Here is a 16,670-nt window from a genome sequence, read left to right as displayed (position 1 = left end):
GCTGGGGACATTTGAACTCTGGTCCTCAGCCTTAAACTCAAATTGAGTTTACTCCTCTAAGCGTTTCCCCAAATCCCATGTAAAATATTTTAAAATAGGCGATTTGTTTTCCCATTTAATAAACAGATCTAAAGAAAAATATAGGGCAATGTTTAAAATAAGTGATCTATCTATATATGTTTCAGTAACAAAGTGCATTTAGTATGGATGTGCAGATCACTGCATGGCTCAGTCCTCATCAAAGAAACTTCTTCTTGTAGTAGGCGGGAACTAACACAGGGGTCCACAGCTGGACTATGGATATGCAGAGAGTGAGAGATCTTGGAACGTCAGTCCTAGACGGGATGTCTTCATCAGACCCCTCCTTTCAGAGATAGGGACTATATGGAAGAGGAGGTGGAAAGATGGCAAGAGCCAGAGGTGATCGATGACTCCAAGGAAACAGCACTTTCCAGACCCAAGAGGGCTGATGCACATATAAACTTACAGAGACTGAGTCAGCACAAAGACCTGCCCTGGTAAAGGCTGGACAAAAATCTCATCCTAGACAAGTGGAAGTCCCACCCCTAACCAAGAAGCTATTTGTAATTGTTGTCTTCGGGGGGAAGGTAAAAGTAGATTACATCCACTGGAAAAAACGCTGAATGTTTCAACTACATTCTAGGGATCAGGCTCCGTGCTCAGGCATTGATCAACACAAAATGGACTCCATGTTTGTTTGTTTGTTTATGCTTTATTCATTATGCTTTGGTACTTTTTCTCTTTTTTATTTTGTTTTATTTTTGAGAGAAATAATATCAAGTTGGGGGTTGGAGGATCTGGAGGACTTGGGTAGGGGGAGACTATGATAAAAAGTTATTGCATAAAACTTTAAAATAGAAAAGTAATTAAACAGTCTTTAAAAATACTGTGTTGTGGGATTTGATTTTGAAAAAAAAGTCATTTATTCTCGTTGGAATATATATATATATATATGTATATATTTACATTCCCTCCTTAGAAACAATCAACTTCAAAATATGAAATATTTTCCCCTTTGTTTCTCATGTCAATTAAAATATTTTAAAAATCTACCATGTTTTGAGGTTACATTTTTGACATTTTTGCCATGCATACTGCTGACGGCCTTTAACTTAGAGAATACCGTAGCTTACCGCATTTGCTATGATTCTTGGCTACGAGCCATGCAGGAAGTGGCTTCTCGTAGAAGACTAACTCTTTATGTTTGACTTCCAGTTTCTTTTGCTGCGTTCCTCTTGAGGCAGTGACTTCATGAATGGTTCTAATAGTCTTCAAAACTTTGTTCTAATGAGGAATTTTTATATTATTGCGAATCTGTATCTTTCCTGCTTTATATTTTCTTTAATTTAGAATAAAGTATGGTATTTTACATATTTGAGTCAATAGAATTTGATAGATACTGTAAGCTAAGACAGGGGGGATCACTATGTTCATCTAACTGGGATCACTTGCAACTACAAAAAGAAGCTTCTCTGACAGAGCCAAGAACAGCAAGAATGCATGGCATTTATGCTAGACAGGAAGTGCATGCTAGGTAGCTAATATGGCAGTGTCAAGGTCTTCTTTAGGCTATAGGCCATCAGCGGTATGCTTGGTGAACATTCACTCTCAAAATATGCTGGAAGTTCTAAAATACTTTGATTGAGATGAGAAACAAAATGGCAGGAGTATTTCATATTCTGAAGTTCCTTATATCATGATTTTTAAAGATGCTATGGGAAAGACTCATTTCTCTCAGGTCTGTAACTCTCAGGGATTTCTGAATTCTGATACTAGTTACCTGTTTTCAATTATAATCCTTTTATGGCTGAGAAAATTTTACGTATTTCTGAGTATATAGGTACATTAAAGAGGTATGCAACTCAACTCAAACATTTACTGATAACAAATCATAAAGCAATTTACTTTAAAACAATTCTTGCCATTTATTAAAGGTGAAAGCAAATTTGCATACTAACGAGAAGAAAATGCTTGTTTTCTTATATAAAGGTTTAATTTTGGCTGAATACTTGATACTGCAGGAAATAGACTGACTTCAATATTTTTCCGAACTGATTTTATAGTTACAGTTACTGAAAATGTTGCTTCAGATAAATATGTGGCCCAATGTAGCAGAAGTATTTCTAGGAAAAACGTTTCATGTCAGAAATTATTAGAAATTGTGTTTTAATCTCAAGCCAAAATCCATTCAGCAATTTTTATATTACTTAAGTCAACAACACAAATAGTAACCTTATAAATCAAATGTCTAACAAAATACAATTCAAAGATACATGAATCTCATACTTTGTACTGAGAAATAAAGGTAAGAAAACATTGAACTTGTAACCAGACAGGCCATAACCTCTGTACAGGGGACAACCTATTATTACTCTGCTTAAAGGACATAGTATTAAGGCAACTGCTGGTGACTTTTGTTATTCCTATAGATCAATATTTCTCTCAACCCTCACCAGAGGAGTTTTTTTTTCTTCAATAGATGTTGTTTAACACAGAGATCCACAACTGCTCAAGAGGCAGAAAATAGACAATCTAGAATGCTTGGCTCTAATATCATATTATATCTATATCATATTCCTTCTTCACAATACTTAGGAGACATGGCAGAGACTGAACAAAAAGATTATAAGAGCCAGAGGCCATTGATGAGTAGAAGGAAAGAGTACCAAACTGTTATGAATATTTATGTTTCTGCCCATAGTTGAACGCTTCTCTCAGCCTTAACTAGAAAAGCTTCTCTTTCCAGAGAATGACAATGAATGCAGAGACTGACGGCTGATTCTGGTGATGGATGGAGATAGAGACAGAGACCCACACTGGAGCACTGGACTGAGCTCCCAAGGTCCCAATGAGGAGCAGAAGGAGGGAGAACATGAGCAAAGAAGTCGGGACCACGAGGGGTGCACCCACCCACTGAGACAGTGGAGCTGATCTATTGGGAGCTCACCAAGGCCAGCTGGACTGTGACTGAAAAAGCATGGGATAAAACTGGACTCTCTGAGCATGGCGAACAATGAGGGCTGATGAGAAGCCAAGGAAAATGGCACGGGGTTTTGAACCTATGTAATGTGCTGGCTTTGTGGGAGCCTAGCCAGTTTGGATGTTCACCTTCCTAGAAATGGACGGAGGGGGGAGGACCTAGGACTTACCACAGGGCAGGGAACCCTGACTGCTCTTTGGACTGGAGAGGGAGGGGGAGAGGAGTGGGGGGAGAGGGAGAAGGGTGGGAGGAGGGGGAGAAGGGTGGGAGGAGGGGGAGGGAAATGGGAGGCTAGGAGGAGGTGGAAACTTGTTTTTTTTTTCTCCTTTTCTCAACAAAAAAAAAGTTAAAAAAAAAAGATGCTAAGAGTAAGGGACCATTGAGCGCTAGACAGAACACATGCTACTCCCTTTACAGTACTGAGACCATTACAGAAGAGGGAATGGAAATATAAGAAGGCATGGGAAATTCTCTCTTCAGAGAATGACATAACCATTGCACACATGACCTCACAATGGCTGTGACTGCACATACTGACCCTGCTCAGACTGGGTCTGTCAACAGTAAGTTATGAATGGAAGACTCCTGGGACCCTCCCATTCCAGGTTCACCTATTGGCTACTGGTGGATCCTGGAGTAGGGGCAGTCAATGTTTTAAATTGTGTATCCACTGGTTAAAATGGATATTCCATACCTGTGCTTATTCAGATGGCCCTGGTGACACTCAGGGGGTCACAAAACAAAATGAGAAGACAGGAAGGTGGAAGAGATTTGTAGTGAGGAAAGAGAAATGGTGGGTGTGAGGTAGAAGTCAGAGAATATTGTGAGTGGGTAATCAGAATACATTGTATACATGAAGGAAATCATCAAAGAACAAAGTTAGTCAATGAAAAATACTTTACGTGATCATTGTGAATATTTGTCTATGAATATTAAATTATTCCAATGACATTTTTTGCAAAGACTTTCCCCTAAAATGAGGTGTCCTGGATGCCATTTTGAAAATAAATTTACAATAAATGAAAAAGGGGAAAATTAGTGTGTTAACTATTATATATTTCTCAGCCATATTTTATATTTTAAAAGAATATTTAGTAATACATAAAAGACTCCAATCTTAAAATTTATAAATGGTCAATAACATTATTTGAAACACACTTCACTTTATTTTACAAGGGGAAGCTGTAATTGTTATTCATGGATTTCATGAGTAGAGATACCAATTTAGGATTAGAAATAATATGACATCCTCCTTGTTAGCATGTAAAATATTGTCTAACCATTATGCAAGAGATAGCTCTGAGAGTTTCAGTGTTTTCAAGTCAGCAATTTCTAACATTTCATTAAATATAATGTTAAATATTTGGAAACTACTTCTGTGAGAACTTTCTTCTGTTCCTCATTTTTATTAGTTCTTGAAGAATTTCATACAATGTAATTTTACAATATTCATCCCACTCCAACTTCTTCCAGAACCACCATCCCTTTCCAAACCATTAAAATTTGCATATTTTAAACTTTTAAATCAAAGTACAATTTGTGCTGCTCATATACTCTCAGATGTGTGGACTTCCCATGAAGCCTAGTCAACCTACTTGGAGGTCACATTCTTAAAGAATCTGACTTTCCCTCTTCTGGCAGGTGTCACTTACCAATACCTCCTTATATAAGAGTATGACTTTATTTCCACCTCCCTTTATCCATGCTGGGAGTTTGTTTGACTTGAGCTTGCACAAATCTTACACATGTTATCACTTCTACTGGGAATTATATGTGCAACTACCTCACTGTGTCAGTTTACCTGAGTGACAATCATACGCTCCTCCCACTTCTATCAAGCCCTATGACCTCCCAAGCTGTAAGCTTGGTTTTACAATTCTAGGAATGTACTCCTTCCTATGATATACATCTCTAGTCCAAGATGAGAGTAGTTGGTTAGCTGCATAGCTTCTGTGCCACTATTTCACTGATGGGCACCCTCTGGCAGGTTTTGGGGTCTGTAGAAGTCACTTCTGGCTAAGACTGTTGATGCCTCTTTTCTCCCAGCTGTCAGCAAACCCACTGCAGTCTCACTGAAAGCCAGCCAGCAAGAAGGATGTTTCCAGCTCAGTTCACGTCTGATTACTCTACACCCATCAATATTTTTGGTAGTGGTTTGCTTATGCTTGAATTGTTAAAAAGTTTCAAGCCACTGGACTATTTGCAAGATTTAAAAACCTATCTGACATTATATGAGAGTGAAGTCATTGGAAACCAGGTGTTGAGTTTGAACATTTGAGAAGACTGCCTCAAACTGCAACACAGTGGACAACCATAAAAACACGACATGTGAACGCATATTGCTGCTGTCTCTGCCTTGCTTTGACACTAGTTCTATGTTACTTCATACACACTGAAATTAGTGGAAGGTTCTTACGTACAGACTCATTGAAAACAGTGAAGACTGTGATTTCAAGAAAGTTTGTCATGGTATGAACTCAGTTGGTGCTTTTCTGTCTTTATGAATGAGATCTGATCAAAGAATATAAGAGCTGGAAGATAATGAGAAGGGCTATAACTTGCCACCTTTTAGATACAATACAGCTATTGCCAGCATGAATTTGCAGCAGGTATGGTTACTGGTACTGGGTCCTACACATGATTGGTTCTGTCAACAGTCTGTCGTCAATGTGGGGAGGAAATCATGGCATCCTACTTTCTTTTTTCTGTTGAACTATTGATAGATTCTAGGTGGAGAAGAGAAGTCATTGTCTTCATTTGTATACACATTAATGATCCCACCAGACTCCATTAGGTAGATCCAAACCCCCGGTCATGCAGATGGCCCTGGTTAAACTCAGTGGGTCCCAAAGTAAAATAAAGATGTAAAAATGAGAAAGAGATTTATAGGGCAGAAGGTGGGGTGACAGAAACAGAACAAAATTAAGAAAAAGGAGAAGTGCAATTAGAATACATCATATTTACACTTGAAAGAGTCAATGCATGAATTTAATTAATAAAATATATAGTCTTAAGGTAAATATTTTGATTCATTGATATGACAAAACTAAATAAACCTTAGGCTTTAAAATGTATTATTGTGAGACTGTCTATACATATGAATGTCGCATGTTCTCCATACAAATATGTACATGTGGAACAGACACATATTTATGAGGGAGGGTTTGATTTTTTAAGACAGTAAAGATGGGGTCCAGGATCAGTGATGACAGTAAAACAGAGAGACAGAGAGAGACAGGCAGACAGACAGACACACAGGGGGACACAGAAAGACATACGTAGCCGGAGAACAAGTAGTGTCTGTGCTATTATGTTTTATTTATTCTAATAAATGGAAAAAGTCTCTAAACTCAAAGTTTTCATTTTATGTAAAAGGTATCTTTTACTGAACAATAGAAAACTTAATTTTCTTCATGATATCATGATAGGAAAGATGTGAGATTCACATTATCAGTGAATGACTTGATGGTTTGGTGTTTGAAAGAATGGGGTGCATAGTGGCATGTGTGTGAGTTGGGCAGGAAAGAACAGGGTCCCTGACAGCTGTATCCCGACCATCAGAATGAACCCAAAAGGTCTGTTTCGGGAAACGATATCCACTATAAGACTTTTGGAGGCCGTGTTTTGTGAACTCTTACTTCAGTATGATGTACTATATCAGTAGAAATCAGAACTTGTTACAGGCAGAAATAATAATATGAACATAAGAATCAAATATAACAAAAAGTGCACAAAGCCCATCAGTACATGAACTATGCCCTCTGGGAAAGCTCCTTCTACTTCCTATAAGCCACGACTTAAAGTGTCCAATCATAGGCTGGCAAGTATTCGCCCAAAAGCACTTTTACTTTTTTTCCATTTGGATTTTCTTTTGAGGACACCGACTATTTCACAAAGTTTATGTTCTTCTTTTTCTAATTATAGCTTTGTTGTCTAAGCTTTTGGTCTCACTGAAGGGAGAAAATAATGCAGGAAGGAGGTAGATAGGCCAGGGTTTCAACTTGCTGTGTGGGCACCACTCTGTTATATGGAGTGGTAGGGCTGTTTCCTGCTACCTGGCTAGCTTTACTTAAATAATTATACGGAAACTGTATTCTTTTAAATACTGCTTGGCCCATTAGTTCTAGCCTCTTATTGGCTAATTCTCACATCTTGATTAACTGATTAATCCATTTCTAATAATCTGTGTAGCACCACAAGCTGACGGCTTACCAGGGAGATTCTTAACCTGCGTCTGCCTCGGAGAGGAGAATCATGGTGACTGACTGACTCGGCTTCTTTCTCCCAGCATTCTGTTCTGTCTGCTCCACCTACCTAATTTTCTGTCCTATCAGGGCCAAGGCAGTTTCTTTATTAACCAATGAAAGTAACACATAGACATCATTTCCCTCCTCCATCTCTTCTTCTTCTTCTTCTTCTTCTTCTTCTTCTTCTTCTTCTTCTTCTTCTTCTTCTTCTCCTCCTCCTTCTCCTTCTTTTTCTCCTCCTCCTCCTCCCCCTCCCCCACCCCTTCTTCTTCTTCTTCTTCTTCTTCTTCTTCTTCTTCTTCTTCTTCTTCTTCTCCTTCTCCTCCTCCTCCTCCTCCTCCTCCTCCCCTTCTTCTTCTTCTTCTTCTTCTTCTTCTTCTTCTTCTTCTTCTTCTCCTCCTCCCCCTCCTCCCCTCTCTTCTTTTTCTTCTTCTTCTTCTTCTTCTTCTTCTTCTTCTTCTTCTTCTTCTTCTCCTCCTCCTCCTCCCCTCTCTTCTTTTTCTTCTTCTTCTTCTTCTTCTTCTTCTTCTTCTTCTTCTTCTTCTTCTTCTTCATTGTTTGATTGTTTGCAACTTTATGCAGGTTAGAATCATGTGAGAAGAGGGAACCTCAGTTGAAAAAAAAAACACCTCCATAAGATTGGCTTGTAGGGAAGGCTGTAGGATGTTTCCTTGATTAATGACTGATATGTGTGTTGCTGCTATTCCTGAGCAAGTGGTTCTGGGTCATGTAAGGCAGCAAACTGAGCGATCCATGAGGTTCACACCACCAAGCTTCTATGCCATCTGTTTTGGTTCCTACTTTTAGGTTTCTGTATGAGGTCTTACCTTGGCTTCCTTCTAATAAAGGACTCTACCCTGTAAGCCAAATAACCCTGTTTCCCTAAGTGGCTTTCAGTCATGGTGTTTTTTTCACAATTGAAAACAAATTAAGATACTGACTTGTGACCAATTCTTCAAATAGTGTGACATAAATAGAGGAAATTATGCCTCATTCATATAAAATATAGGCTGATGTTGGGAATGTGCTCTGCTAAGCCACCCAGATTCCAGAAAATGCTAGGAAACTGATTTTTATAAAATCTCTCTCAGTGGTAATTCCATTTCCAAAGCTGAAAGAACTCACTGTTGCTTTCAAATGCTGGTGGGAGGAATGGGTACATGACTGGAGAGTGTTGTCACTCACCTGCATTGACTGACCTTGATGCTTAGCTGCACATAACTGTCAGGTGTTGGGAACTTTGTTTTGAATGGTTAAAGAGAAGCAGTGTTATTATTCTAGAAGAAGGGACTGATTAGTGTGGTTTAACTAATATTATTTGATGCAGGGGGACCTGACTTTGTCATGAGTTAGACAGGATATTGCCTAGCCCACAATATACTCTTGGGTTGTCTGAAAAAAAAATCTTTCTTTAAAGTAAGAAAGATGGGTCTGGAGAGAACACTCTGGTTAAGTGCAACTTAATGTTCAGTACTAGAACCCCACATTGTAGTTCACAACCCTCTGTAGCATCATTTCTAGGGGATCTAACTAACACCCCTTTCTGGTCTCCGTCGACATTTCTACGCTTAACCTTGCCCGGTTGCCCAGATCCAAATAATCACACAGAACTATATTAATTATAATGCTGCTTGGCCAATGGCTTAGGCATATTCTAGGCTAGCTCTTATATCTCAAATTAACATTTCTATTAATCTGTGAATTGCCACTAGGCTGTGACTTACCATAGGTGCCACCATGTTACTCCTTTGGGGGTTACATGGTGTCCTTCTCCTTCGGTATCTACATAGTGTAGATATGACTCTTTGACTCCACCTACTTCTCTCTGTATCTCTGTTTGGATTTCCCACCTGGCTTTATTCAGCCTTGCAATAGGCCAAAGTAGCTTCTTTATTAACCAGTGGTAACAGACCATATTCACAGCATGTAGAGGGAAATCCCACATCGACTGCATCATGTGTGTATACACTTATGCCATGCACATATACATAAATAAAAAAGGAGCCAAAGGGGGCTGGGGAGATAGCTCTGCAGTTAAAAGCCGTCTGGAATCTAGGAATTTCATTGGGAAAGCCTAGCTCCACTAGAGGTGAAGATAGATTGTAATTTTTTTCCCTTTCCTTTGCAGTTTGCCTTTCATCCTCATCATTATTTCATCCTCCTTACCAATATGTCATCCCCAATGCTACAATTTCTCAAATTTAACTATATTGTGTTACTTTCCAGCGAATATCTTTTCCCGCACTTACTCATATCTACCTTTCTGCTAGCGGAACAACTTGTGTAGACGAAGATAATAAAAGGGCACATTGTCTTTAAAGTCTCACAGTTACTAGTGTGTTTTGTTAGAGACACACCTTCAGCTTCAGCCGCTGTCGTTGGTAGGCCCTAGCTTAAAGCTCAAATCACTGTATGAAAAATTACAAATAAAGCATGGAATCATAGATCTTGACTCACCTGGAAAAATAAACATCAAAATGTCTAATAAATTTCTCACTGCAAGATGGGAATGTTTTTATAACTCCTATTAGTTTAACTAAACTATTAACATGAATAGCTTTATGATCAGCAGCCAATAGTAGATATTTTAAAATTTAAATATAGTCAATAATTGGAAGTTACAATTCATTTAAATAAGAGCTACCAAACATATTTTTATTTATTTTATATGTAGGAGCATTTTGATTGCATGTATGTTTATATGTGTGTTTGTGCATGCCTTCAGCACCCTTGGAGGCTAGAAGAGGATGACAGATCCCTTGGGACTGGAGTTAAAGTCAAGTGAGCAACCTGGTGAGTACTAGAAATCCAACCTAGGTTCTCTGGAATAACAGTCAGTGCTGTTAACCACTGAACAATTTTTCAAAATTTCCAGCCCCCAAATAAGGGATATATTAGGGATATTTACTTTATTGAATAGTGTGGTTGTCCCTTGATAGGGAAAAGGTAAAAGCGATAGACTTAGCAGGACAAATGCAAGTCTGTTGGGAGGGAATTGGGCCCATACTAGATTTAGAGGGACTCTGAACTAGCTTTTTTAAAATTCTTTTTTCAAAGACTCTTAAATTAGTTGCTCTGCTAAGTATTACTGGAACATGTTTATGTTAATAACGTATTTTGATAAATACCAATACTTAAAATGTAAAGGAATTCGTATCCACACCTCAGTTATTTACAACGACAACCTTGTTTTATTCATAGTCTCTTCAAAAATTACAATTGAAACTTTGTCACAATCATGTGTCTCTACATGATATAAAAGTAGAAGTGAGATTGTCAGGGGAACAAATGGTACTAGGAGAAGGGAGAGGGAGAGAAGAGGAGCTTAGGCCTAGGCTCTTAACATGTTTCACATACAATGTATCTTGTTCAAAAATATCCTTATGGAACACAGTACCTGGTACAATGTATACAGACTCTGAAATTTCATCAAGTTTTATTAATTTTAAATTGCTCCAAATCTTTGCCTCCAAGCGGGTGCACATTTTGTATGTCACAATAGGTAAATACAGCATATTTTTCTGAGTCAAAAAGTTTACTCAGTGTTAAATTTTGATGAAGACAAACAAAACTGTAGAGAGAAGGAAAAATCTACATGAATTTTAAAAACTAACAAAAGGAAATTCCAAAAGTATAGGGGACAACTCTTGGCCTGCATGCAATCTCTTGCTTTTCTATGTTTTAAAAATTATTCCAGTGGGTAAATTTGAGCAGCACTGCTCGGGGTATTTGATAATTTCCTGACTTAGTTTAAGAACGTGGGTTCTACACATGTGTGCCTGTTTCAGTGGACCTTCTAAAGCAGAAGATGACATAGTCACTGAGCCTGGACACTGGAGTCACCAAATGAAAACCTAAAAAATCTGTTTTGCAATCTGGTGTTTTTAAGGACTTGAGTTATTTTCACGTTCCCATGTTTCTTGAAAAACAGAAGATGTCAAAATGCATGAATACTTCTCCATTTTCCAGATTATTTTTGGACATTGAGATTTTTATCAAAATTAGAAGTTCATGCTTTCTTTCAATGTTAGCAATTTACCTTTTTTTCCTTGCCTCATCTTCTTGGCAATCAAGTAGCTTGTGTGCTATCTATTGGATCTAAACAATCCCTTTAAACACATAAGTGTGACTGTTTGCTTTGGACTGATCCCTTGGAAATTTCTTCTGCATGAGTTTGCTTGTTTGAAATGTGTTTGACATTTGAGCCATGCTTTGGTTCTACAGGGAAAGCTGGTGTGTTATTCTCTGTGAATATACTGGCACGTGGGACATGTATTTGCACTTGTCCCAGGAACTTACTCAATAGTTTATTGCTTTGATTTCTTAAGTAGATACTTGTAACCCATGTTTGGTTAACTCTGAATTGACTTATCTACTCTTAGGAAGCTAATTTTCTTGTATGAGGAAAGTTAGGTTTGGGAGTTGTTTGCATTAATTCTTGAGTATTTAACATGGTAGAGGATGTGCAGATGCAAAGGTCAGAGGAAATCAATTACAGGAGCTTCTGCCATTTGTGGTTAATGGCCCTGAGCAATGAGTTCACCACTTTCTGAACAGATTTCAGGCTATGAAAAATAGATATGGTGGAAGCAAGCATACCAACGAAGATAAGGAAAGAATCTTTTCATATTTACATACTGTGGCTTGATGTTTATGCTGAGATATGGTGTAGGAGTTCCTTCTGTTTGTGTGTTGCTTTCATTGGATAATGAATAAAGAAACTGGCTTGGCCTAGTTGATAGGACAAAACTTAGGAAGGCGGAGTAGACAGAACTGAATGCTAGGAAGAAAGGCAGAGTGGCAGATACCATGGATCTCCTGCCTGAGACAGACCCTGGTTAGAATCTTACTGGTAAGCCACAGTCACGTGGTGATACACATATTAATGGAGATGGGTTAAACTAATATGTAAGAGTTAGCCAATAAGAAGCTAGAGCTAATGCTTTGGCACAGGAGAACAAGTCTTAAATATAATACTAGTAGCACAGATACTGTAGCAACAATTAATAAGTGGAACCTCCTGAAACTGAAAAGCTTTTATAAGGTAAAGGACACAGTCAGTAATACAAAATAATAGCCTACAGAATGGGAAAAATCTTCACCAACCCCACATCTGACATAGGGTTGATCTCTAAAATATATAAAGAACTAAAGAAACTAGACATCAAAATACTAAATAATCTAATTAAAACTGGGATACAGATATAAAAAGGGAATTCTCAAGAGAAGAATTTCAAATGGCCAGAAGACTTAAGGAATTGTTCAACAACCTTAGTTATCAGGGAAATGCAAATCAAAACAACTCTACGATATCATGTTACACTTGTCAGAATGACTAAGATCAAAAATACTGATGGCATCTTATGCTGGAGAGGATGTGAAGTAAAGGGAATGTTCTTCCTTTGCTGGTGGAAGTGCAGACTTGTACAGCCACTTTGGAAATAAATATGGCAGTTTCTCAGAAAACTGACAATCAATCTACCTCAAGACCCAGCGATGCCACCTTTTGGCATATACCCAACGGATGTTCAATGTAAGCACAAGGACACTTGCTCAACTGTATTCATAGCAGCATTATTCATATTAGCCAGAACCTGGAAACAACCTAGATGCCCCTCAACTGAAGATCGGATAAAATACACGTGGTACATTTGCACGAGTATTACTTAGCTGTAAAAAACAATGACATCATGAAATTTGCAAGCAAATGGATGGAAGTAGAGAAAAAATCATCCTGAGTGAAGTAACCCAGACCCAGAAAGACAAACATGGTATGTACTCACTCTAAGTGAATACTGGATAGAAAGCAAAGGATAACTAGACCTAGACTACAGTCCATGGCTCCTTAACAAGGAGGACCCTAGAAGGGATACATGGACCACCCTGGGAAGGAAAAGATGAGATTTCTTTGGTAAACTGGGGGCAGGGGTTAGAGGAAAGGGGATGGGGCTTTGGAACATGAGGGGATGGGATGGTTGAATTAGAGGAGAGATGGAGTGGCATAGCAATGAATGAGATACCTTGATAGAGGGAGCTATTACAAGGTTAGGGAAAAACCTAGTGGTAGGGAAATCCCCAGGCATCCACAAGGATGACCCCAGCTAAGACTCCTAACAACAACATAGCAGGTACTTGAACTGGTCTTCCCCGGTACTCAGATTGGTGACTACCCTAACTGTCATTATAGAACCTTCAGCCAGTAACTGATGGAAGCTGTTGCAATCTACAGCCAAGCACCAGGCTGAACTTTGGGAGTCTAGTCAAAGAGAGGGAGGAGGAGAGGGTCATGGGAAAGCCACAGAATCAGCTTACCTGAGGAGTTCAAGGACTCTAGACTGACATCTTGGGAGGCTACATGGGACCTAACTAGTCCCTCTGCATGTGGATGACAGTTGTGTAGGTTATTCTGTTTGAGGGGCCATGACAGTGGGGCCAGGTTCATTTTGCTTTAGGACTTTTCCTGGGAAGGCATAAACAAATGTGTATTTACCCCACATAGGGAACCAATATATCAGACCAAAGAAACAATCCCACCAGGTCTAGCCTAGTAAACCAGGGAGTGTATGAAGTTATTGACAGGAATATGGGGGAGGGGTTGTTGAACGTGATCTCTAGTGACTAAAGACAACTGTATTACTGAAAAACCAAGACCAACATGGATAATGACTGACCCAGAAAAGCTGCATGCTTAGAATGTCCTTCACAAATTGCTTGCAATTTTGCTGACTGGAGAGTTTTCCTTTTCCAAGCAATTGTTATTGCTTACTCAACTTTAGGGGATCCCTTTGGAATATTATAATTTTCAGTAGCTCTTTGAGCCTGATTAATCAAAAAAAAGTTTTACTTCCTGAGTGCTATTCCTATCCAAGAGGGAATATTTCAGTTCAAGAGAAATAGCTGTGTAACACAGGACTTGAGAGAAGTAAAAGTTCCAGAAGGATACAGGAGAATACATGAGTAGTGAGAACCAAAAGAGGATGGTGGTATAGGATATATAGGAGTGTGTTCAAAGTAAATTACATGCTAGTATGAAACCATGTACCACAAACAATAAATTCATGCCTTTAAAAATGAACACTTATAAGTATGGTATCTTAAATAAGAAAAGTTAAAAAGAAAGACTAGAAGAAAAACCATGAAAACATCTATTTCTATCTAAAATTGAGTTCAAAAAGGGATATCTTCAGATATCTAAGACTAAATAAATTTTACCAATGTAGATAATTATTGGAAATGCAGGCTAAATTTCTTTACCCAAGTAAGTATATTAAGAAGTTCAAAGAATAGGGGAAGATAATATTCATGATCCCAGCATTCAGTCTGTTATATGCCAATGTTACGTAGCAATGCATCAGATTTTCGTAGGATGCTTCCAAGAAAATACTCAGAAATCACGGAAGAAGAAATCTGGACTAGGCTGTTAAGTGATTCAGAAAACACTGTTTTGTGCAGTGTCTCCAGCTTTTCTGCAACTTCATAGCTGGTTTCAAATGAACACAGTAAGGAAATAAAAGGAACGGAAAAAATAGTATGTAGTAGGAAAAAAACCAAAGTCACCCTTCTAGGGATCTCTTCCATCTAGAATTCCATCCACACTCTCCGTCACTTATTCCCCATTTCTCCTTCCTAGCATCTATCAGCAATGGACTAATCTCAGATTTAATTGTTTGTGTTTCTTGTCTTTTATCACTGCCTTCCCAAACAGTATAAACCTTTCATAAAGAGCTCTGTTCACTATTATAGTCCCTGAGCATGGCGCACTGCCTAATACATACTGTGTTCTTGATAAATATTTGTTGAATGAACCAACAACCTCATTATTACAAAAATTAATCATAAGTAAAAATGTCATTCTTCACAAAATATTAATACTAAAATTGTAGCAATGCCTATTATTTGAGATTACCAATTTTCTTGGCAGTTTCTATATGGAAGGAAGTCTATCCAAACACCTTTTTGAAGATTATTGTCCTCTGTGTGTATCTAATGAACGAGATGTACTCTTAAAGCTATTTAAGAAAAATGCAATTTTAAGAGTATTGAGTAAGTACTTGGATATATCATTTTTTTCAGAAAATGACATACCTAAACTTTTAAGGTAAATTCCAGAATATTTAAGAAAAGGAAAAATAATTCCAAGAAGACACTTACATAGTTGTTTCAGCATCTGAGTTAGAAGTGCCATTATTGCCTTATCTAAATGAAAAGTAATTTCTCATAAGTAACCATATGCTAAGAAGAAAATGAATCTATGGTAAAGTGAAGGCACAAGATACTACCAAAATTAACTAGAGTACATATGTGGAATCTAACCAATAATATATGTATATATTTAAATAAATATACATGTGGATACAGTCAAACATGAAGAAAAGAGAAGTAGAATGCTACATAAAGGGAGGAGAAAAGACCAAATGAAGGTAATGGACACAAGTTATAAAAGGAAATATAAGGCTAATTGTTTTTCTAGTTCTAAATCAATCAATAGATTTTTTTTCTATTTTGGTTTTGGTCATGGATAAGTGAATAAAATGTATTCAATACTAAAAGCATTAAAATTGAATATGAAACTCCACAGTTTCTGTTCTGAATGCCTACTCTAACTGTATAGATGATCTCTGAGTTCCATAGACTTTGGATCTAGTTAGTTTTAGTGTATGGTGATTTTTTTAAAAAAACTTAATTTGAAGTTTTAATAATAAAATTCATAAAATAAAAAGATGAACTAAAAGCCATGCATGGAATTGAAGAGATGACTCAGTCTTAAAGTGCTTGCCATGCAAACACAATGGCCTGAGTCCAGAGCTTCAGCAACAACATAAAAAAGTCAGATTCAGTCCCATATATCTGTAACCGCAATATTAGGGTGGGGTAGAGACAAGTGGATCCTTAGAGCTCATTGTGCAGCTAGCCTATCCCAACTGATGATTCCAACTGGACTCCAGGTTCAATGAGAGTTTCTGTGTCAAACAAGCAAAGATGTTAGCGAGCATTTGAGAATTTGAGATTGTTACTCCATGTCAGTGACCTTTGGTCTTTACAAGAAGACATGTTTCCATTTCCAAATGAATATTTATATACAACACACAAACGCACGCGCGCGCACGCACACACACACACACACACACAGACACACACACACACACACACACAGAGAGAGAGAGAGAGAGAGAGAGAGAGAGAAAGAAAGAGAGGTGCCTGACAATTATGTGCTTCTGCTAGCACAATGTTAATGAGTACAAAGTTAATAACATGATGGGTGTTTTGTAACTGCTTATACTTGCTTCTTCAGAGAAATACATTTTAATTATTGTGTTGTGACTACTCATTTTTATTTTCCTGGTTTTGGATTAACCTAGAGAGCTGCTTATTGATGATAAATGGTATGATATTTGATGGATAAGTTGTGATATAATGTCTAA

Source organism: Microtus oregoni, unplaced genomic scaffold (assembly GCF_018167655.1).
Source record: "Microtus oregoni isolate MIOR12 unplaced genomic scaffold, Mior012 000006F_ref0000085, whole genome shotgun sequence".
Classification (NCBI taxonomy): Eukaryota; Metazoa; Chordata; class Mammalia; order Rodentia; family Cricetidae; genus Microtus; species Microtus oregoni.
This window is presented reverse-complemented; position numbering follows the sequence as displayed.